Genomic DNA, 22,795 nt, shown 5'->3' with positions numbered 1-22,795 from the left:
ACATAGCACATACTTCACTTTCGCCATGGCGAAACCCGGGAAATTCTGTTTCTCTCCAAAACTTCATATTGCACCTGAAACAACAAAAATAAAAGCAAACTTAGTTAATTTCTAACTCAAACAAAATAAAATCAACATGAAAAACAACATAAAATCACACAAAATGAAAAACGCTTGGGTTGCCTCCCAAGAAGCGTTGTTTATAGTCGAAAGCTCGACTTTCTCATTCGTTCATCAATGTGGATCCTTGTGGGGTGCTTCACTTCCCTTTGCCACCTCTTGGTCTTTCCTTTAGAATTTTGGGCATTCTCATAAGCATCTTTTTGGAGCTTCAAATTCATATATGCGTACTTGAGATGAGATGGTGATTGGTTGATTCCAATGTTTGGAGTCTCTTCTAACACCAATTTTGACTTGTGTGCACTTACACCAAATTCCTTAAATTGTTCCTTGTGAAGCGAGTTGCTTGGTTGAAATTCCCCTAAGTATCTTGCACACCTTTTCGCTTTGAGATTTTCCTCTTCGTTAGTCTTGTCTTCATGTTCTTCCCACTTTTCTTCATTGTGGGGTTGCTCCAACACTATACCTCTCCTCAATGTTATGACATTTAATTGTTCTTTAGGATTTGTGACCATTGTGCTCGGCAAAGAACCTTGAGATCTCTCGGTCAATTGTTCAACCAATTGCCCCACTTGAACCTCCAAATTTTGAATGGACACTCCTTGATTTTTTGAAGTTTGAGCGTGTCTCATTCATAAATCTTGTGGTTTCTTGCATGAATTTCCCGAACATATCCTCCAATTTCGACATTCTTTGCTCACATGGTTGATGATTCACCACTGGTTGATGGTTTGGCACTATCCTTTGATTTAATGTTTGATTGCTCCAGGACAAATTTGGGTGATTCCTCCAACTAGGATTGTAGGTGTTGGAGAAGTGGTCATTTTGCAGCCTTTGTGAACTAATCATGTAATTCACTTGCTTGGTTGTTGAGAAGACTAACCGGTTTCCATCTTGGTATTCCACACTCCCATGGTTTCCTGCACAAAATTCACAAGTTATAAGAGGTGAGTGAATAGAATTTACATTCATACCTCCCAATTGGCTTTGAAGTGATGCAATTTGTGCAGATAATGTGGCGAACACATCGACTTCATGTAGACCTATTGTTCTCCTCGGTATTGCTCTCTCATTAGGTCTTTGGTAGGTATTGTTGAACATCACCTCAAGCAATTCATAAGCATCTTATGGGGTCTTGTTATTCAAGGCTTTGCCTACTGCCACATCTACCATAGTTTGAATATTTGGTAGCAACCCATTGTAAAATGTTTGGACTTGTATCCAAAACAGTAGACCATGATGTAGACATTTCCTTAACAACTCCGTGTACCTCTCCCAAGCTTCATATAGTGATTCAGCATTGCCTTGCATGAAAGAGATAATGTCGTTTCTCATTTTTGCTACTTTCTCTAGTGGGAAGTATTTTGCAAGAAACTTCTAAGCTAATATGTCCCATGTGGTGATTGTTCCAACTGGGTGTGACATGAGCCAACCTTGCGCTTTATCTCCCATTGAAAATGAGAACAATCTTAGCCTAATTGCATCATCAGTCATTCCATTAACCTTGAATGTGTCATATATCTCCAGAAAGCTAGCGATATGCAAAATCAGATCCTTATATGAATTTCCACCAAATTGGACCGATTGCTGGATAATATGAATGATTGTCGGTTTAATCTCAAAGTTCAATGCAACAGGTGGCCTCATAATACCATAATTGCATTCTTGTTCCATCAGTATGGCATAATCCATTGACATTCTATGTACTTCTACCATGATATCCACATACACTACAAGAAACAGTTAATTAAGCTTAACTACAAAATAAAAATAAAAACTACAAACAAAAGAAGTCAAGCTTAAGACTATACAATATTTATGATTAACTACAAAAATGAAATAAAAGCTTCAATTTAGCACTACACTAGATACTATCAATATTAATAATCAACTATCCCCGACAACGGTGCCAAAAACTTGATGCGTGTTTTCATAAACATTCATATGTGGCAAATGCACTAGTCGTAAAAAGTAATAAAGTGATAAGTAGAGTATCGTTCCCACGAAGATAGTGTTACTAAGTACTGATTTCTCTAGTTTAAGTCCTAATTGAAGCAACAATAAATTGGATTGATGGAAAATTAACAAACTAAATACAAATTAATAAAATATAAATGAATGATTATGAAATTAAAGCAAACCCAACAGCTTAACTCATTAAACAATGCTAAAATATGCTAGGGTGTTGATTTCACCTAGATACGCTTACCCAAATCATAGAATCTATTACCCAAGTTATAATTCCTTGATTGAAAATCGAATTCCTTAAGTTGTAAAACACACCTTCTCAGGCTATATTTTCCTACTTATTCCTATTAAGCTTCCGCACCCAACAAAATGAAGATTAATAGTTCAAAGTCTTTTAAGCTTTATGGAATTCTATCTAGATTTCATAGATCATGTTTATCTATCTTTAGCTTTCGCTCAATCTATGGTATATATCCCAAGAGGCACAATCACAAATTAGTTCTCAGTCTCATTGTGAACAACATACATTTGAATGGTGATCAAGCATTCAAAAGTCATTAAGCAAAGAGATAAACACTCAATCATGAAAATAAAACTTAAAGTAAATCAATTCATATAAATTTGAATCATTGTATCAAGGTTACATCAAACGCTAGCTAAACAACTCAGATCATACTAAAAAACAAAACAAAATAACAAAAACAAACTAAATCAAGGTTCATCATTGAAAAACAAGCAAAAGATGGAGAAATCTTCTCTAATTTGAAGCCCAAATCTTCAATAATCTTCTCCTTCCATGAGCTGCCTCCCAAAAGATGAACCAAGACCCTTTTCCCTTCATTTTCATGCTAATTTATACCTCTCTCACTTAAGGATAAAGCCCTAACAAGCCAAAACATGACGTTTTATTTTTCATATCTGATGCAGGTTTCACCGCGGCGAATTCCATCTTTGCCGCGTCGAGAATCTTTCGGGCCAAATTTGAACATGATAGAATCTGAATCTAGAAAAGTGGTATACATATGAATTGTAGAAATTTCTCTTATATTCTAATCGTTCAAGAATCAGCCTAATCCAAGGTCTACAGCTCAAGTTATGACCAAAATACTGAAGCACATCCAAAGACGTTTTTCTTCAGTTCCCAACATACTGTTCACGACTTCAAGCCAAGTTTTCACTATCTTCCAGTCAGAATTAGGAAAAACCCAAAAGATGAAAGTTGTATCTCTACTTCTTAGCTTTCCAAAGCTTTTAAATTTAGATCATCTAGAGTTTCCAAGATCAAGTTATGTAATTTATGCTCAAAACTGTCATTTATGCTCAAAATCATCGTTTAGGCATGCAAAGAAAAATTAATAGAATTAGGTAGCAATTATGGCCCAAATTGTATGAGAAGTATCATAAATCCTATCAAAATTCAATACAAAATCATAGGGAAAAATAGGATTATCATCATGCTAGCATGGATGTCATTGCAAAGCTTTCTAAAAAGGACTTAATGAATGGTTTGCCTAAGCTTGTTTTCAAAATAGATCATATTTGTGATGCATGTGCAAAAGGCAAGCAAACTTGAGTGTGTTTCAAACCCAAAAATGTTGTTTTAACTTTTATACTTTTACAATTGTTGCATATGGATTTGTGTGGTCCCACAAGGACAACTAGTATAGGAGGCAAGCATTATTGTTTGTGATTGTTGATGATTTCTCACATTTTCCATGGGTATTGTGTCTTGCACAGAAAAATGATGCTTTCAAATCATTCTTGTACTTGATTAGGAAATTGCAAAACCAAGTAGGTGGTGCAATTGCATGCATTAAGAGTGATCATGGAAAAGAATTTGAAAACATTGATTTTGAATCATATTGCAATTAATGATAATGGAATTGAGCATAATTTTTCTGCACCTAGGACTCCTCAACAAAATGGAGTTATTGAGAGGAGAAATATAGTGTTGGTAGAAATGGCTAGGACCATGTTATGTGAACATTGATATTTTGGGGCCAAAGCAGTCAACACCTCATGTCATATCATCAATAAGGCTATGATACCAATCCTCAAGAAAACACCATGTGAGTTATTCAAAATGAAAAAGCCAAACATTGCATATTTTCATCACTTTGGTTGTAAGTGTTTTGTGCTTAACAATGGTAAGGACAACCTTGAAAAAATCGATGTCAAATTCGATGAAGCAATTTTCCTTGGTCATTCTTCACATTTAAAAGCGTATGGAGTCTTCAACAAAAGAACCCTCTTAGTTGAAGAATCTATACATGTGTTATTTGATGAATCTTCTTCTAAGGATGTAAGAAACATTAACAATGAAGATGCGTTGATGAAATAACTCGAGATGAAAGATGAAGCTTCACCATCATCCATCAATAAAGAAGAATAACATCAATAAGAGGTCAATGATGAAAATGACACATTTATGGAACCCAAAAACCAACAAGAGAGATCTCATTTCCAAGAGTAAGAGAAGTGAGAGATGCACAAATCACTTGTGATCCCACTCAAGGATTAAGGACTAGAGATTCAATGAGGAACACGTGCCAATTTATAGCATTCTTGTTTCAAATGGAGCCTAAGAAAGAGGATGAAACACTAAGTGATGAGAGTTGGGTTCTTGCTACATAACTTTTTTGTGACCCAACAGCTCACTCCAATCTGATTGTTGCTTCACAATTTACCCCGAGCCACAACTTGCTTTGGGCTATCACTCATTTCGAGTTGATTGCACATTACTGCACAACATTTACCCTTAGCTTTTGGAAGCCGTGTTGAGCTTCAAAAACCACGAACTCCTCTAGACAAGCAATCAATGTGCAAGTTGCTACTAGGCTAAACTAGCTTGCGAACTTGGGTCCAATTAGGTATATTCGAGTTTTTGTTACAAAGCTTCTTCTTAATGACTGGCTCATATCATCATGAGGTTTGCAGATGGACTCAAGAGACCTTTTCGATGATGAACTAATGCGTCTAGATGAGCCTTCACTTTACACCGAGCATGCTTCATCTAATGAGGTACCAAAGACTTGGGAGAATTTGGTGCTACTAGTTCTTACTTTATATCTTTGTTGCTAAACTGGTTTAAAACCTTGTTAAATATGAGGTTAGTGTCTCGCCTTTCTCTTGCTGGATGTTACTTAGGTATCTCAAAGGCATAGCAATCCGCTTCTTCGCTTGGAATTGCTAGAGGTAGAGTGCAGCAAACTACTGTTAGAAGTATATTGAGCCCATTGGAAGCCTTTTGTAACACCTTGTCTCATCTTCGATCGAGGTGACTGCGAAGTAGCAACACTTTGCAAGGTCAAAGACTTGATGTAATTCCATCAGGTCATTGAAGTACTGTCAAACTTGATGTCCAGCGATTTGAAGCCTGGCGATAGGGGTGCCTAGTGCACCTTCCGAGAATAGGGAATTGACAACTCTCGCAACCTGGTCATCTTGACAAGCTCTTAGGTTGTCAAGTATTCTCTACACTTATCCAACTAATCATTCACTTGGGGATTTCTCGTTGGACTCAGGTTGGACCATTGTGTAGTAAAATGGGTCCTAAGGTTAGTTCTATGTGAATTCAGATGAGCGCGTAGATCTATTACTTAAGCCTTTTGGTAATTCTTGCTAAGCACATTGGCATGCGATGAAGAACTATAATTGTTTGGATAATAAGTATTATTCGAGGTTTCCTGACATGGGTTCAAACCAGCACGTTGGTTTGGGTTGTCTAATTAATGCAATGTATGCCATTGGCGATGATTCAAACATGTACACTAGGCTTGATCGTGTGTTCGCTCAGAGCGGGCAACTTCCTAGCGCCCTTCTTTCTCATCCATTGGTGGTTTCCTTGGCTATCTACCTAGGCTGTTTTGATCTTGATCCTCGTGCCTTTACACTCCACAAACTCTTCCCTGTCGATGGTGGTTTTGGCTGGACAAACTAGAATCGTTGTTAGTGGTTTCAAGCTCCTAACTTCGTGTTCTTGTGGTAACGTCTTGCTAGCTAGGAGCCTAATTTCCTTGCTATGCCCCCTTCAATCCTGTTACGTCTTGTTTGGATTTCCCTGGTGAGAGATCTTAGCATTTCCGTCATCTGCACATTTTTTGTATTTGAGGCTCTCGCCTTCTACTGGTTTACTGGTGGAAGGAGTGGAATCACCTGCTGGTGAGTGTGCATGATTCCTGATTGTTGGGCTTAATGTTGTTGCTGCAATTGGTATTGCTTTTAGATGATCAGGTACATGCCATAGCTATCATCCGATTATTGAATAAGATTTACAAGGGGAGGGCCCTCCTTCTAGTGCCAAAATGTTGTTATGAAAATCTGCAACAACCTTTGATATTCGATTGACCTTGGTGGAATCGAATAAGGTGTGCGCATGATTAATAATAATCAACAAGCAATAATGAATAAAGAACAAGAATTGGTTTTTTAAAGTGGTTCGGCAAGTTAGAATCAAGCCTATGTCCACTGTTATCTTATTTCAAGTATTTTGCGCTACAAGTTTTGCCAGCCCCTTACAATGATTTCTCAAGGGTTTAAATACTATGGAATTACCACTGTTATAGGAGAGATTTTAGGGATAATGCCATGATTTTAGGGAGTTAATCCCATGATTTATGGCATGATTATATGGCAGAAATTGTAGGCATGATCTTCTCCTTATTTTAAGAGGATAAAGATTATCCATGACTTGGAGGATACCTACCCAATAACTTGCTCCAATCTGATCGCTGTTTCACAATTTACCCCGAGCTACAACTTGCTCCGGGCTATTGCTCGCTCCGAGCTGATTGCACATTACTGCACAACAATATACTTTCCTTACACATATCAGTTAATTCTATGTCTAATGCTTGCTCTAAGTATATTGAGCTTGATTACCATTTTGTTCGTGAAAAAGTGGCCATGGATACTCTTTTCACTTGTTATGTTCCATTGTCTTCTCAACTTGCAGATGTGCTCACCAAGCCATTTTTTAAGCAAGCTAGGGTTCCATGATCATTCCCCCTCTAGCTTGAGGGGGGGATGTTAAAGGAAACAATTTTGTAGAATATTTTTGTCAAACTTACTGTAGTGCACAACAGTTTTGTGTGTGCACAGATTGCAAAACTTACATTTTTGGCTTGTTTTGTATCGAATGTGTGCACAACAGTTCTTGCACACTCACGTCAGATATTCTCAACTTGGCACAAGTTGCGTTTTTGTTTAAAGCAGCAAAGATATTTATTTTTATCTTTTGAGCTATCTTTAGGACCATATACAGGAGTCACAATATCCATGTGTGGTCTAAGGGAATAACCACACTTTTTCCCGATTAATTTGGTTGTGGTCCAAAATTAAAGTTGGATTTTTTTCTTCATTTGGACAAACATGAGTCATCCCTTGTTTGCTGACTTGGCACAAATTGTTGAGCAAGAAAACTCATCTTTATATTCTTCATTCTTGCGTATTTGTGAACTAACCTTTGATAATATATTTGCTTGTCCTCTGAAATTTTCAAAGAGTATTTTTCCTGAAAGGCTCATATTATATTTTTGTGCCAAACACTCATAATCTTTTATCCTTGTTGAATGGTATCTGGAACTTGGTTCCATTGTTGATGTTGGTGCGTAACTTTGGTGTGTGAAGCTTTGGTGGAGCTCAAGTGTTCTTTGGGTGTGTTCCTAACATGAAGAGGTCCTTGTAGCAATAAGACATTAGAGATTCAGAGGATAGTGTTTAGTGTAACTAGAACAGGGATCCCTCTTTGCTGTAGCTAAAATCAACTTTGAACTATATCTTGCAATGTTTGTTATTTAGTGGATTTGCTTCGATCTAGACGAGGTCCCATGGATGTAGGCTAAGAGTTGTTTTGAATTGTATGTGATGAGTTAAGAGTGAGATAATGTCAAGCCAAACTGCAATTGCACCAAACAACTACAAGGACTTCAGCCAAAACTATATTCACCATGCACAATCTCGGCCAACCCAGCAAATACACCTAAACAACAATACACAACATAAAATTAAAGATAATATGAGGCTTAAAGGTTACACCACTAGCCAAGAAGATCCAACATCAGCCCTTAGCAAAAGTTGGATAAAGGAGAACAATACTCTTGAGAGCAACCAATTTTCGGTCGTCAAATCTAAATTTTACATGGAAAATTCGGCCCTTATATAAGGCCTTACAAAAGTTGCCCAAATTACAAAAGATCTAAGCCATCCATGTGGCATAAAGCAACCCCAATGAATCACAACCATACATGTGTCGGCCGAGGGAGATTTTGAAATTCAAAAGATTTCAAATAACCTAGGAAAAATACAAACAAAGAATAATGTAAAATAAAAGGAGTCAATCCTAGGAGAAATCAAAGAATCATGTGACTTTCCTCCTCGGGTAAAGGACAATGAGCTACCTAACCTTCCAACCTTGTCCATGCCAAATTGGGAAAGAGTGTGCCAGACCCATGTTTTCTTGTCTCCCTTGCATTTAATGCTTTCACATGGCCAAATAATCTCTCCTTGGATTCTCCTTTTGTCGCCCAAACTACTCCACATGGGTATTATCCCATTTGATGAGATTAATCCTAAGTAAAAGATTAAAATGCACAAATTGGGCCAGATTAGTCTTGGAGAAACAAATTCCATCTTGGGCCATCTTGCTTCCTTGGGTCGAGGCATTACTAAGGGCTTTATCCCCTTGGGCCGAAATATCATAAGTTTTATCCCCATGGGCCAAAATGTTACAAGTGTTCTTGGCATCCATGATGGGCTTGTTTGCATTAGGTTTTAGCCGAACCATGTGTATGCTGGTGTACTTTACGTTTATTGTTTATGGATATTGATTTGTGCTTAACTTGATAACCATTAACTAACTTGATAAAAACTTTCACTGCACTTTAAAAATGGGTACCTAAACGTTAATTAGAGTTCACCAACTCTAACAAATACAATCTTAAAATTATTTCCTCCTATAATCAAGAGCAAATTCAAGCCAAAGATCAAGGGATAGATTTAGTTAGTTGGCACACTCAGGATTTTCTTTATTTGTTATACAAATGTTTTGTTGATTGCCTAAATTACATGCCTTCTGTTGTATATATGAATATCCAATTTGTTCAATCAAAATCAAGCACTTCAGTAATCAAATTATTTGAAACTTTGAAAAGATGACTAGGTTAGGTTTAGGAGATACGAGGATGAGAAAATAGAGGAGGTTGAGGGCTATTATCGTGAGAAAAAAAAAAAAAAAAAACAGATTTAAATTGTAACTATATTAGAGTTTAAATACTCTTCCATTTTAATAATATAAAACATACAATTTTCTCCTACCGACTAGATAGAGAATCTAAACTACCAGCTCCATTGATTTTATGCATCTTAATGCATAGATATTTTGAAGACAAAAGACGTTGGCATTGAGACCTTTGCCGGAAAGACAGAAGATTGATAATTTATATATATATATCAGTGTGATTTATATAAATTATAAAAAAAATAATAATATTTTATAATATTATTCTCCTCTTCAATCAGTCAAGGATTTTGTCGGTAGATGGAAGGTCATAGGCATTGCTGAATCGGACTGGAAATAAATTTCGCGGTGCCGCAGACAAACACTTAGTTTTCACGCCATAAATCACGGCAGTCTATTGAATCTACGTGTTTGAGGTTTATTTTAGATAGCCGACATGAATTGTATATCTTCTCATTGTCTTATATGTGGACTTTTTTCCTGGCTGCAGTTGCAGTGTCACAAGTTCAATTCATCTGTTCATCATACAAGTTGAGGTTTACTAGCCCCATCATCCTATGGCTGCCAATTTGAAAAGCACTTGTGAATTGGTCCTTTTTAGTTAATTAACAATGTATTTCTGATGATAAGTCACATATACATCTAAATGATGTGACATAGTTGTGATGATATAGTGAAAGATATGTATCTAATTTGCAGATAACTTCCTATATTTTAATCAAAGTTAAATACGTACGTAAGGCATGTTTCCAAAATTATTATTAATGACTGAATGATATAATCAACCGGAATCAACATTCAAGAAAGAAAATGCCACATATCTTTATATAAAATTTTCTCAATAATAGACATAGTACTGTTGCATTTACAACAGACATCCAAAGTTGGAATTTTCTTTTATTGAAAGATTGCTAAATTGACGAGAAGAGCATGTCATTCCCCTTTATATTTATAATTGAAAACCAGTCTACACGGCAACAAGACGACAATAAAGAGCGCTGCGCAGTGGTAGCTGTTGCCTGTTCTTTGGATTCAATAACGCACTATCTTGGTGGGGCGGACGGCGGCGCGTGCAATGGTGGGGATTAATGGCCATTGGCATATATATTTATTCTGTGGGGTCCAATTCCAAAATTCAGATAGGAAAGAGACGAATTGGATAGACAACTCCATCTTATCTTAGCTGGATAAGAGAAAGCAAAAGCAGGCCATCAAGAGTTGGGCTTTAATTTCCAAAAGGCTACTCCCTGCAAGGGAAACGTGTCGATTAACTATAAATAGAAATTAAGTACCAACAAGTGCAATATTCAGTCGTCAGTCTCTGCTCTCTTTCCCGGCATGCAATTTAAGATCTCCCGTGTAACAAAGATACACATGGCGTTTGTGTCTAAAAAATAAATAATTTCTCCATATATATACGAATATGTAAAGATTCTCATAGAAGAGACATATACATATACCTATTAGATTTTATCATTCATCTATATATTTTTCCTAGAAGGACTTTTCATGATATCAAGTTAAGTAATAAGGAAACTTAAAATTCTGATGCGTCTTTTTATTTTAAGTAAACTTTATATGATTTAAAAAAAACAAATGTTGAAATTTAATTACCACCATTATGTCACGCATACGTTATATATCCAGATATTCATTACTGTCACATCAGCTCATCTTTTTTTAACCTGTGAATTAGTCAGACAAAAACTCTGGTAACATTTTCAGATACACATTCATTTCAAATGCTGTAACAAATTCTTGTTGCTGACTCTCTTCATATATTCTTTCTTTTCATTCTAGATTTTAGATCAAAATATGGTCTGATAATTCTTCTAATAATCTTTTTACTGATATCCTAACAAGTTCGTGAAATACTAGGTACTTGAGGAATACATTGTTATTCTAATATCAACTATTTCATTTACTAATTATATTACTACGCATTTCATTCCAACAATTTATAGAACTAAAATAGTAATATTGAACAGCGCATTTTCATATAAGTAAAAAGCCAGAGGCACACTTTTGGTGGGGCCACTCTTATGATTTTTCAATAATTAAGGGTTATTACTATGTATGGTCTAACAATTATAACTTATCTACACCCTCCAGAATCATATCTTTCTTTCTAAATTGTAGACCCCATAAATGCGAATTTGAATGCGTTTCTTTTGTGATCTTTATTTATATTTACATGCACAGTTCTAGTGTAAAAACAGGACAAATTCATTAGCCGTTATACTTACATTGTTACGGATACACTCTGATTTAAGGCTTTCCTCAAATTTTTACTTGTTCGATGAAATTTATAATAGCGTACGTAGAACCAGATACAATAATGGCAAATCAGCAGATCGTTACATATATTGATCTGTGTTTTCCGTAGCATAATGCACTAGATGACAAAGAATAAAATGGCAGTAGATTTTTTCTTCTTTTTAATTGATATTATCTAAGATTTAATTAGTTTTCATGTCATTTTTTATAACTACTGATTCTTGTATTTAAATTGTTAATTATCATTGACTAAATATCAATTCCGGCTTGGAGGTGGAATCCTTTATCAGGTCCGTTCATCTTCTTCACCATTAATAATATACATTATTCAATCATCAGTTTATTATACCATAATGTGATACTCATCCTTGTCCTACCCACCTACCTATACTTTACTTATAAATATGATTATTTATCCTGCAATATCCCAATTTCATGTATAAAAACCCCAACACACAATGAAAGAGCATAAACTCGTAGCATCAACAGACTTTCCATTTTTTCATGACGACTAACCACCAAGACAACCAAACCATGGCCAAAATGGCTACAGGTAAAGAACAAGAAGTGGTTGTGGTTATGGGTCCATTTCCAGCTCAAGGCCATCTCATCGCTTCTTCAACCTCCCGCCTCGTCTCCCTTACAATATTCCGGTTCATTACGTCGGCACAGCTTCCCAACACCTCCAGGCCAAGGTCGGGTCCATGGTTGGAACCCACTCAACATTTTTAACATCCATTTCCATGACTTCGAAATCCCTCCATTTGTTTCCTCCCCTCCTGACGCCAAGGAACCTGTTTTTCCTCCTCATCTGCAAACTGTTTAATGCTCAAAACAGCTTGGTCACCCTCGGCTCAACTTTTAGCCAGCTTTCTTCCACGGCGAGAAAAGTGATTGTCATTCATGACTCATTGATGGGGTCTGTACTGATTCAAGAAGTTCGTGTAATCCCCAACGTAGAGTCTTATTGTTTCCAAGCGTATCAGCCTTTTCTATTTACTTGTACATATGGAATCTATGGGGAATTCTATTGACGCCAATGATGAATCCCAAAAGACATCCCTTCTTTAGAAGATTGTTTCACCAAAAGTTCTTGGATTCGATTTCTTCTGAATACGACTATCGAAAGTTCAACTCTGGAAATGTTTACAACACATGTAGAGTGATTGAGAGTGCTTACATGGATTGCTTGATAGAGAACAATGTCAAACAAGATTAAAAATTGGGCTTTAGGGCCATTCAACCCTGTGACAATAGTACCTCAGAAGAAAAAAGGCACTTTTGCTTGGAGTGGCTTGACAGCAAGCACCAAACTCGGTTGTATATGTTTCTTTTGGACAACCACGCCATGATGATGCACAGTCAGGAGCTTGCTATTGGTTTGAAGCAAAGCAATCAAAAGTTCTTTGGTTGGTGAGAGACGTTGACAAAGCAGATGTTTTCAGTGGAGAAGTGAGAAGAGTGAGCTCCCAAAAGGGTATGAAGATCAGTTAATATAGGGATTAGTAGTGAGGACTGGTCACCCCAACTGGAAATTTTGGCTCTCCATCAACAGGTGGGTTAGATAGTCACTGTGTGGAATTCTTGCATGGAAAGTATGAGCATGGGAGTACCAATTCGGCATGGCCTATGCATTCTGATCAGCCCGAAACACAGTGCTTATACACACAGTGCTAAAAGTTGGCATTTTGTTAGGGACGGGCTCACAGACAAGAATAGTGACATCAAATTATGGAAACTGCTGTGACAAGATTAATGGCATCGAGGAGGGGGGATGAGATGAAATAGCTCAGAATTGGGTCGCCAAGTGCGGCAATCAATGCGTGAAGGTGGAGTTTCTTGCACGGAGTTCAATTCCTTTGTTGCTCATATCACTAGATGAGTGTTGAATATGCATGCTAAAACTTCATTTGCTTGCTATTATTTGCCGTGGATCAAGGTTCTTCTGGGTTCCCTTGCGCTACAAATGGAGAGTTTCATATTAATTTCATATCTACATCTGTTTCTATATGTTCTTATTGCTATATGTTGGGTGAATTTTGGAGAGCAACATCATCTTCATCACCACTTGAGTTCAGATTTTTGTTTTGTTTTTTAATTTATGGTCGTCAGTTTTAGTTTTTCATATTTATTTGTTGTTATAAGAACAAATGGTTGCATATACAGCTTGTTTCAACGTATGAATATTGATGAATTAATTATTTAACTAACTTATGTTTTTTGTTTTGTCATATCCTCAAAACCGACAAACTTAATTCGAAATTTAATAATTAATTAATGCTATTCAGATTTTTTTTTAGAATTAATAGACTTTTGATAAATTGCACATTATTTAAATTTTTTCGGAATGAATAAATTTTGATTTACCTTCACGTTCCACTACAATTCATTAATATAAGATAATTTTAATTTATATCCTAATCCAATATGCTGCATCGATTCAATTTAGACGCATGTGTAAGCTGTAAATGAGCGATAGCTGATTGAATTTCCTGAAATTGTTTACAAAAAAGCTCCGCGGGATTTGTTTAAACTACTCACGAGCAAATTCAATATTCATAGTACATTAATTAGTGGTAACTTGATTAGACATGCAGAACAGCTTGATCTTTATCCTGGACTTCAACATAGATTGATCGATCCACCAAAAGATATAAAATCTATTAAAGCAATTGTGAAATTTTTATTTTTATTATTATATTTTTACCGGGGATGTTCGGTTAGATTACATTTACCTCCACTACTCTCCCTCCTCGAACAATGCTTCAAAAAGGAAAGTTATGTGGTCTATCACCACAATTTAGCATCGTTCTTGTAATTCGAACTTAAGACTACAGAGGAACAAACTCCTTGACCCCAACCTTTACCACTCAGTCATCCATGTTGGTTCAATTCGAGTTTTTTGCTTGTTTTAATATGATTTTGATAAATTAGGAGTAAAAATTATCTGGGAAGATGCCAAGCATGAGCACTTTGGTGTTTAGTATATATTGTCGATATTAAATATTGAAGAGAAAGCTCCAAAAAAATGTATTAAAACAAAACCATAGATCAATTAGGATCTGCATGACATAGACAAGTCTAGATTAGTTTGGTAACCAAACTACAAGACAGTAACTTTGCATAAGTAGTTTACACCCTCTCAATCACTTGCATAATCTTTCTACAGTAAGTCATAAACTGTTATTCATTTCCAACTTTATTCAATTAATAAAAAATATCTATAGGTTATTAGTAAAATAAATTCCACAAATTGTTGAGTTAATAACATTATCGATATTGATGCGGGACCATGATCTTCTTTAATTGATTTCACTTGAGCATAAAATAAAATAAAATTAATTTGATATTATATTAGTGCGCATATATGATGAGATCTTTTAAAATTAGAGTTACTCTAATAGTTGATAGGGACAAATAATAACATAATAATAGTTAATACCTATCCTATCATCAGTTCTTTAGCATCATTTCTAATTTTTATTAGTAACTTCTGTACTTTGCAATCACCAAGACAATCTGGAATAAATTATTTAATAATACTTTATGTAAATTTCTTAGCACAAACTCTATGTACAAATTGATGTATTTTAATTTAATTAGATGATTTTGAATTGAAAGATAAATTAAATAATTACAAAAATGATATGTTTAACATGCACAGTCACACCAGTTTGTATAATTAGTTTGTATATATAACATTATTCATAAATTTATATGGAAAGTAATCTTCTGAGCACAATGAAAAAGTCCAAATATTGCAGTATTCTAAAATTAATTACTAAATTTTTGTTATTATTATTATTTTTTCATTTATTACGATCCACATATGATTAAATTGTCAAATAAATACTTAATGGCTTAATGCAAATTACAAACTGTTAGGGCACTATAGGGGCGGATTCAGCCCCAGGCCTACCCTTGGATTGAAAAAAATTTATTAATATAAGGCCATAAAAAATTGTTAATTAACATATATTCAGAGGCAGCTTCAAATTTTTAAAAATAAGAATTATTATATATACTGTATATTTAGGTCTACAAAAAAACTTGTTATTAATATTATATAATATTCCAAGCCCATATTATATTAAAAGTTTAAAACTCTCTCCCAGTGTTTTTCTACACAGCTTTACCTGTCTTTTTTATGATTTTATCCTCAAATTCTTTACCTCTCTTCTTCTTTTCTCAGTTATTCTCTCTTAAAATTTTGAAGAACTGAAATTGTTAAATTTTCACTACTCAAGGTATCAAATTAGCTCCGTTTTAGAATTTTAGGTATTTTTGTTAATTTCAATTTAGTTTATTTAAGGATTGATTCATTTTTTTTCTTTTTGGGAAAAAGATATTATCTTGTGAGTTTATTTTGTATTTTCTGTCTAAATGAACCTGTTTTCTCAAATTAAAACATTAACTATTTTAAGGACGTTATTCTTCATCCTTACCCATCCATTTCCTATATTTTTAACGTCATCGTTCAGTTGTTCAAAATTATTAAAAAAATTGAGTTACTATCTAGTTTATGGTAAAAAAATTTCCCCTCTTATTAATTCATATTAAAAGTCACGTAACGTTGACTGGATTTAGTTTTGGTTGACTTTAATTATATTAGGTTAGATTTGATCAACGTTATAAAAATTTATATTATTATATTGAAAGCCCACAATAAAATATTAAAAGAAGGTTTTGTTCAGGTTTACTAACACTTTTACTCAAAATTTGCTTCTTAAGATTATTCAGTAAGAAAATATTGTGTTAATGGTAATTCTTTTTTTCTCAGGTTCTAATATTGTATTATTTTTTTTATTAAGGTTTGATGATTTTTTTAAGTTTTCACTAATTATTTGGTAATAATGGCCGAGCCATGAAGGCCTCCCCTCAACAAAAATCCTGAATCCACCACTGGGCACTATGGTAGCATAAGTTAGGAGATATATATAATAGGTTTTCAAGCTTTTTTAAATGTAGACAAAACTTCATGTGGACCACCTTTTTTTTTTTTTTTTTTTTTTGACTAATTTCTTAATATACATTGATTTACAATTAAAAATCTTTAGTATAATAAGATTATCTTACATATATTCTTAAAAATGTTAAAATATTGCATCATAAATGTTATCCTTTCTATTTAAAGGTATATTTGATTTTGAAGATTGATCTGCATTCTTTATTTAATAATTTAAAATATCTAATGACCATTTGAAAATAAACTAAGAAAAAATAGATATGTATCAACCCTTCACTTTTTGTAGGTGAGACTGACTTGAAACTATTATATAATATTCTACAAAAGATAAGATAGGATAGATAACCTTTTTCCAGTGACTTCTCTCACAAATAGGATATAACAAACTTCAGCTAATTATTTTGTATTTGATTAAATAGACCTTTGTTAAACTAGATATGACTCTTTGTGGCTTATCCATATATTGTGAATTGACACACCAGGTAGTGAGGTCATCACCGCACGATTACTGGATGAAAGTTGAGCAGCTTAATCTTTCCGAAATAGGAAAGAGCAAATGACAAAACCACTGTCATGGCCATGGGACATCTAGGGTCAGTCGTTGATATCTAGAAGTGACTTGTAATTGTCTTTATCAGGTACACGTATGTGCTCTGAATAGTTTATATTGGTAATGCTTAATTTGAGTTAAATCAATAAGAACAATAGTGTCGGTAATTTATAATCAGAGAATTGGTGATCATGTGAGCTCTCATGCTTAGACAAAAATTATGTTTATGGAGTAGAATGTAGCCCAACAAATCTATTTTTGTACGACTTAGGAGATTCAATGACCTAGCAGAGGTACACTTTACGTGGAGTTAAAGATTAGTATAACCCAACGGATTGGTTTAATGGTCTAGTAGGGTTGTTCTTTTATTAATTTTTGGGTTTAAATTTTAAGATTATTTATCACTTATATTTATTTGACCCTTAAATATGTATAGTATTTATAGATTAAAAAATTAATTGGATGTGTGTAAACTTTTCTGAAACACTATTATTATCAAAAAGGAAAAAAAAAAGATTAGTAGGATATCGCCACAAAGTTAGCTGTCTATTTTATGTATCTGCGTGCAGCTCCTTTTTCATGGCAGAGAAAGAAGATAATGTCATCCTTGTTGGTTGCAAGAGCGCTTTTTCTTTTTTTTTTTTTTTTTTTATTTTTTTTATTTTTTTTATTTTTTTATTTTTACCACAAAGTTGAGTTTACTAGTTAGACCCATGCTGCCTATGAATATATTATCTGAATTTGTCATTGTTTGATTTGTTAGCTTTCATGTAATGGGAAAAAAATCCTCTATAATTGAGAGATTTAGAGGATGGGTTGAGAGAAGCACAAGATTGGTGAGTTTATATATATATATATTTGAAGATAATAAATAACTTTTGCGTCTTATTTTCTTAAAAATATATTATATTTATATGACCCTTGGATAAGTTTATCAGATTTTTTTTTGGTTAAATAATACACCTATATGACTAACACATAAAGACTATTCGTAATACAGAACAGATAAAAATACTCTGCATTAGATTTTTTTTTGGTTATAGTAACAAGAAAAAACCCTAACTGAACGAATAGAGAAGCAACAGGAACAAAATAATAATAGTTAACAAAAACAAACAGTAACAAGAATGTAATACGCGTGATTTACCCTGATTCACCCAATGTGGCTCGTCCAGCTGAGTCAATATATTGCAATATGTCTCACCTCTCTCGTTTACATGAATGAATTTGTTCTCAACTCCCATACAAGAGAGAAAGTATTTTATAATACTAGGTTTAAGAGATTTAACCTAGTTTACAAGAACCTATTCCAAGACCCAACCCCACCCAGAAATTATAACTTAAAAGGAATCCTACAGCGTTATACATGGAAAAGCCAAAAACCGCCGAGTGCGTCTCCGTACCCATTATTCTGAAGTAGTCGACAACTCCAACACTAACTTTGTTTACAACTATATACCATGATTTTTTGAGGTCTTATCTTAAAGTGGGGTCTTTGGTTACCTTTTTGTGCCTAGGCCTTGAACCAGTTATGTCGTTATACCTCTTTTTTTAAACAAATATATAATGATTCATAATTTATAGTTCTCATGCCTAATAGACAATATTAAAATCAAAATAAATATGCTAATTCATAACAGAATCATATTGATAACCAGTATGGTAACCAATTAATTGTTCAATGTCATAGTAAACTAACCATATAGGTTAGTATACAAATCATTACAAAACCACAACCTTTCATATATAATAAAAAATGATGATATATGTAATTAATGTCATATATACATATATCATAATACAAGTAATTCAACTGACTGAACTTATTCAAATATAAAGTTTTTGTAGACATGCACCATTACCTTAGAGGACTATACAAGTTCCTCTACAAAAATCACAACCTATGATTTGTCTGGGGGACTTATGAAAATATAGATTTCTAATTTTTTAGCACCTAAATACTTGAAAATTCATAAAATATACCCGTGATTCTAGAAAACAAAAGAGGTATCGAAATTAAGTAAAATTAGCAAATTAAACCTAATTCCCACACAACATACCCTTAAAATCACAAAGAATAAGTGTACTTTCAAGCACTTATCAAAACCCCCAACCAACTTCTTGCTACTCCCTAGCAACCAAAGCGATCTAAATATAATCTAGTTCTAAGTAACCTAACCTAAATTAAACCACTTCTCTAGGTTGACACGATTGCATTTAGTGTATGCAATAAGCCTTTAAACCCCCAGATACCCCTAGTGGACGAGTTATAGTCTCGTAAGGGTTTATAGTGATGCTGCCCACAAATATCCAACAAATCCTAACTAACACAAACAATCACACACTGAATAAAACTAAAACACAAATTTCTAGATTAATCCATAAAAGTGTCTCAAAAATTGCATACAAATAATGAATAGAACAATCAAACATCACTCCAATTCTAGGAACATCTTAAACATCAATTTCACTTTCGTCCTCAACTCTCTAATCATCCATCAATCCACAATCTGTCAATCCTAACATCAGAAATAATTCCATGTGCAACATCCGTAGACATAAACTTGATCCCATTAATTATGAAATAAGAATAAAACTCTATAAAGACAAACTCCATAGGCCTATCTTTCAAACTACTCTCCACTGATGTAGAACAAGCACACAACATTAGATTATTAGGACTTTATTGAGCTTGTAACGTTTAGGCTAGGGTATTGGGTTATGAAGAATGGAAAGGAATCAAACAAAATAAGAGGATAATCTTACTTATTTGTAACATAATCGCTCGAAGCATATCATATTCTCTCTAACTTCCCAAAACCTTTGTTACGTCTCTCTTCCAATCCACATTTGCATTTACAAACTTTCCATACTTCCTTGATTCATTCCTTTTTTCATCAATTTTTTTTTTTTTTTTTTTTTTTTTTTTGAAACTAATCAAATAGAATCAGGAAGCATGGATATTACAATCATTGCCCCTTTTACCTTGATATTCGCAATACACCACAACCCTCAACCCATTCTTTTGAATAACCTCCAAAAATTTAGAGAAAACACTCTAAGCCACACATTCCCACTCTCACTTTGAATTAATTAAGATTAAATCCTCTTAGAAACATGGATAGAGAAATGTGTTTAGGGGTTAAAAAGGGCACGGTATTGTGGGATAAATGAAAGAAAATCTAGGCTAATATAAATTCAACATTGTCACAAAGGGGAAACTAGAGATAATAATAAATTATAGGGTTGGCTTGAAATGCACAAACAGTCCAAGGATGGCCTAAATATGTGTTGTCTAGGATTTCGCCTCAAGTGGTCATCTTTTAAGTTCTAGAGTTTGGGGATCTAGAAAATGTCATAGGTGTTGGAGTAGGTGCCCTAGAGCCAATCAATTATTGTAGAATTGACTCTTTGTACTAATGTTCATTAATCAATAAGAGGCATTTTATTCTATATCGCGTAAATCATTATTATTGCAATATGTATTGATATATGTCCTTAGAATGGTAGAACCGTGACAAGGGTATCAAGTGTTTCAAATCTTGATAGTGAGAACCCTATGAGCACATATGATGGCCATTCTAGAAACGTCCGTAGCCCTAGTATTATTCTGAAGTAAGGGCACAGATAATACGGTAAGCATGCCACTACGATGACCAAGATTAAATAAGTTGCAGTAGATTTTTCTTCTCTTTTTTAATTGGATATTATCTAAGATTTAATAGTTTTCATGTCATTTTTATAACTCTGATTCTTGTATTTAAATTGTTAATTATCATTGACTAAATATCAATTCCGGCTTGGAGGTGGAATCCTTTATCATGTCCGTTATCTTCTTCAGCCATTAATAATATACATTATTCACATCATCAGTTATTTATACCAATATATATTAGTGATACTCATCCTTGTACCTACCCACCTACCTATACTTCTACGTTAAATATGATTATTTATCCTTGCATATCACCAATTTCATGTATTAAAACCCCAACACACAATGAAAGAGCATTAAAACTCGTAGCCCTCAACAGACTTTCCATTTTTCATGACGACTAACCACCAAGACAACCAAACCATGGCCAAAATGGTCTACAGGTGAAAGAACAAGAAGTGGTTGTGGTTATGGTGCCATTCCAGCTCAAGGCCATCTCAATCAGCTTCTTCAACTCTCCGCCTCGTCTCCTCTTACAATATTCGGTCATTACGTCGGCACAGCTTCCCACAACCTCCAGGCCAAGGTTCGGGTCCATGGTTGGAACCCACTCAACATTTTAACATCCATTTCCATGACTTCGAAATCCCTCCATTTGTTTCCTCCCCTCCTGACGCCAACGGAACCTGTAAGTTTCCTCCTCATCTGCAAAACTGTTTTATGCGTCAAAACAGCTTGGTCCCTCTGGCTCAACTTTTAGTCAGCTTTCTTCCACGGCGAGGAAAGTGATTGTCATTCATGACTCATTGATGGGGTTGTCTGATTCAAGAAGTTCGTGTATCCCCAACGTAGAGTCTTATTGTTTCCATAGCGTATCAGCTTTTTCTATTTACTTGTACTATGGGAATCTATGGGGAAATCTATTGACGCCAATGATGCATCCCAAAAGCATCCCTTCTTTAGAAGATGTTTCACCAAAGAGTTCTGGATTCGATTTCTTCTGAATACGACTATCGAAAGTTCAACTCTGGAAATGGTTACAACATGTAGAGTGATTGAGAGTGCTTACATGGATTTGCTTGATAGAGAAACAATGTCAAACAGATAAAAATTGGGCTTTAGGGCCATTCAACCCTGTGACAATAGTACCTCAGAAGAAAAAAGGCACTTTTGCTTGGAGTGGCTTGACAAGCAAGCACCAAACTGGGTGTATATGTTTCTTTTGGGACAACCACAGCCTGGATGATGCACAGATCAAGGAGCTTGCTATTGGTTTGAAGCAAGCAATCAAAAGTTCATTTGGTTGGTGAGAGACGTTGACAAAGCAGATGTTTTCAGTGGAGAGTGAGAAGAGGTGAGCTCCCAAAAGGGTATGAAGATTCAGTTAAATATATGGGAATAGTAGTGAGAGACTGGTCACCCCAACTGGAAATTTTGGCTCATCCATCAACAGGTGGGTTTATGAGTCACTGTGGGTGGAATTCTTGCATGGAAGTATGAGCATGGGAGTACCAATTGCGGCCTGGCCTATGCACTTTGATCAGCCCAGAAACACAGTGCTTATAACACAAGTGCTAAAAGTTGGCATTTTTGTAGGGATGGGCTCACAGCAAGAGATAGTGACATCAAATATGGTGGAAACTGCTGTGACAAGATTAATGGCATCGACGGAGGGGGATGAGATGAGAAATAGGGCTGCAGAATTGGGTCGCCAAGTGCGGCAATCAATGGTGAAGGTGGGAGTTTCTTGCACGGAGTTCAATTCCTTTGTTGCTCATATCACTAGATGAGTGTGTGAATATGCATGCATAAAACTTTTGCTGCATATTCATTTGCGGTGGATCAAGGTTCTTCTGGGTTCCCTTGGCGCTACAAATGGAGAGTTTCATATTAATTTCATATCTACATCTGTTTCTATATGTTCTTATTGCTATATGTTGGGTGAATTTTGGAGAGCAACATCATCTTCATCACCACTGAGTTCAGATTTTGTTTTGTTTTTAATTTATGGTCGTCAGTTAT

General features: G+C 34.8%; 1 non-coding gene and 1 pseudogene across 1 annotated transcript; both read left to right on the top strand.

Annotated features, from left to right (window-relative positions):
• Positions 1-1,351: 1,351 nt before the first annotated feature.
• On the top strand, positions 1,352-1,458 carry LOC116114577. Its single transcript, XR_004125575.1, has one exon. It is a non-coding gene; the product is annotated as a small nucleolar RNA R71 (small nucleolar RNA).
• Positions 1,459-12,145: 10,687 nt separating this feature from the next.
• On the top strand, positions 12,146-22,563 carry LOC116114559 (annotated as a pseudogene).
• Positions 22,564-22,795: the final 232 nt, after the last annotated feature.

This window comes from Pistacia vera, unplaced genomic scaffold, assembly GCF_008641045.1.
Source record: "Pistacia vera cultivar Batoury unplaced genomic scaffold, PisVer_v2 Contig713, whole genome shotgun sequence".
Taxonomy (NCBI): Eukaryota; Viridiplantae; Streptophyta; class Magnoliopsida; order Sapindales; family Anacardiaceae; genus Pistacia; species Pistacia vera.
Note: the sequence above shows the minus strand (reverse complement) of the source record. Positions and strands in the feature narration are given on the sequence as shown.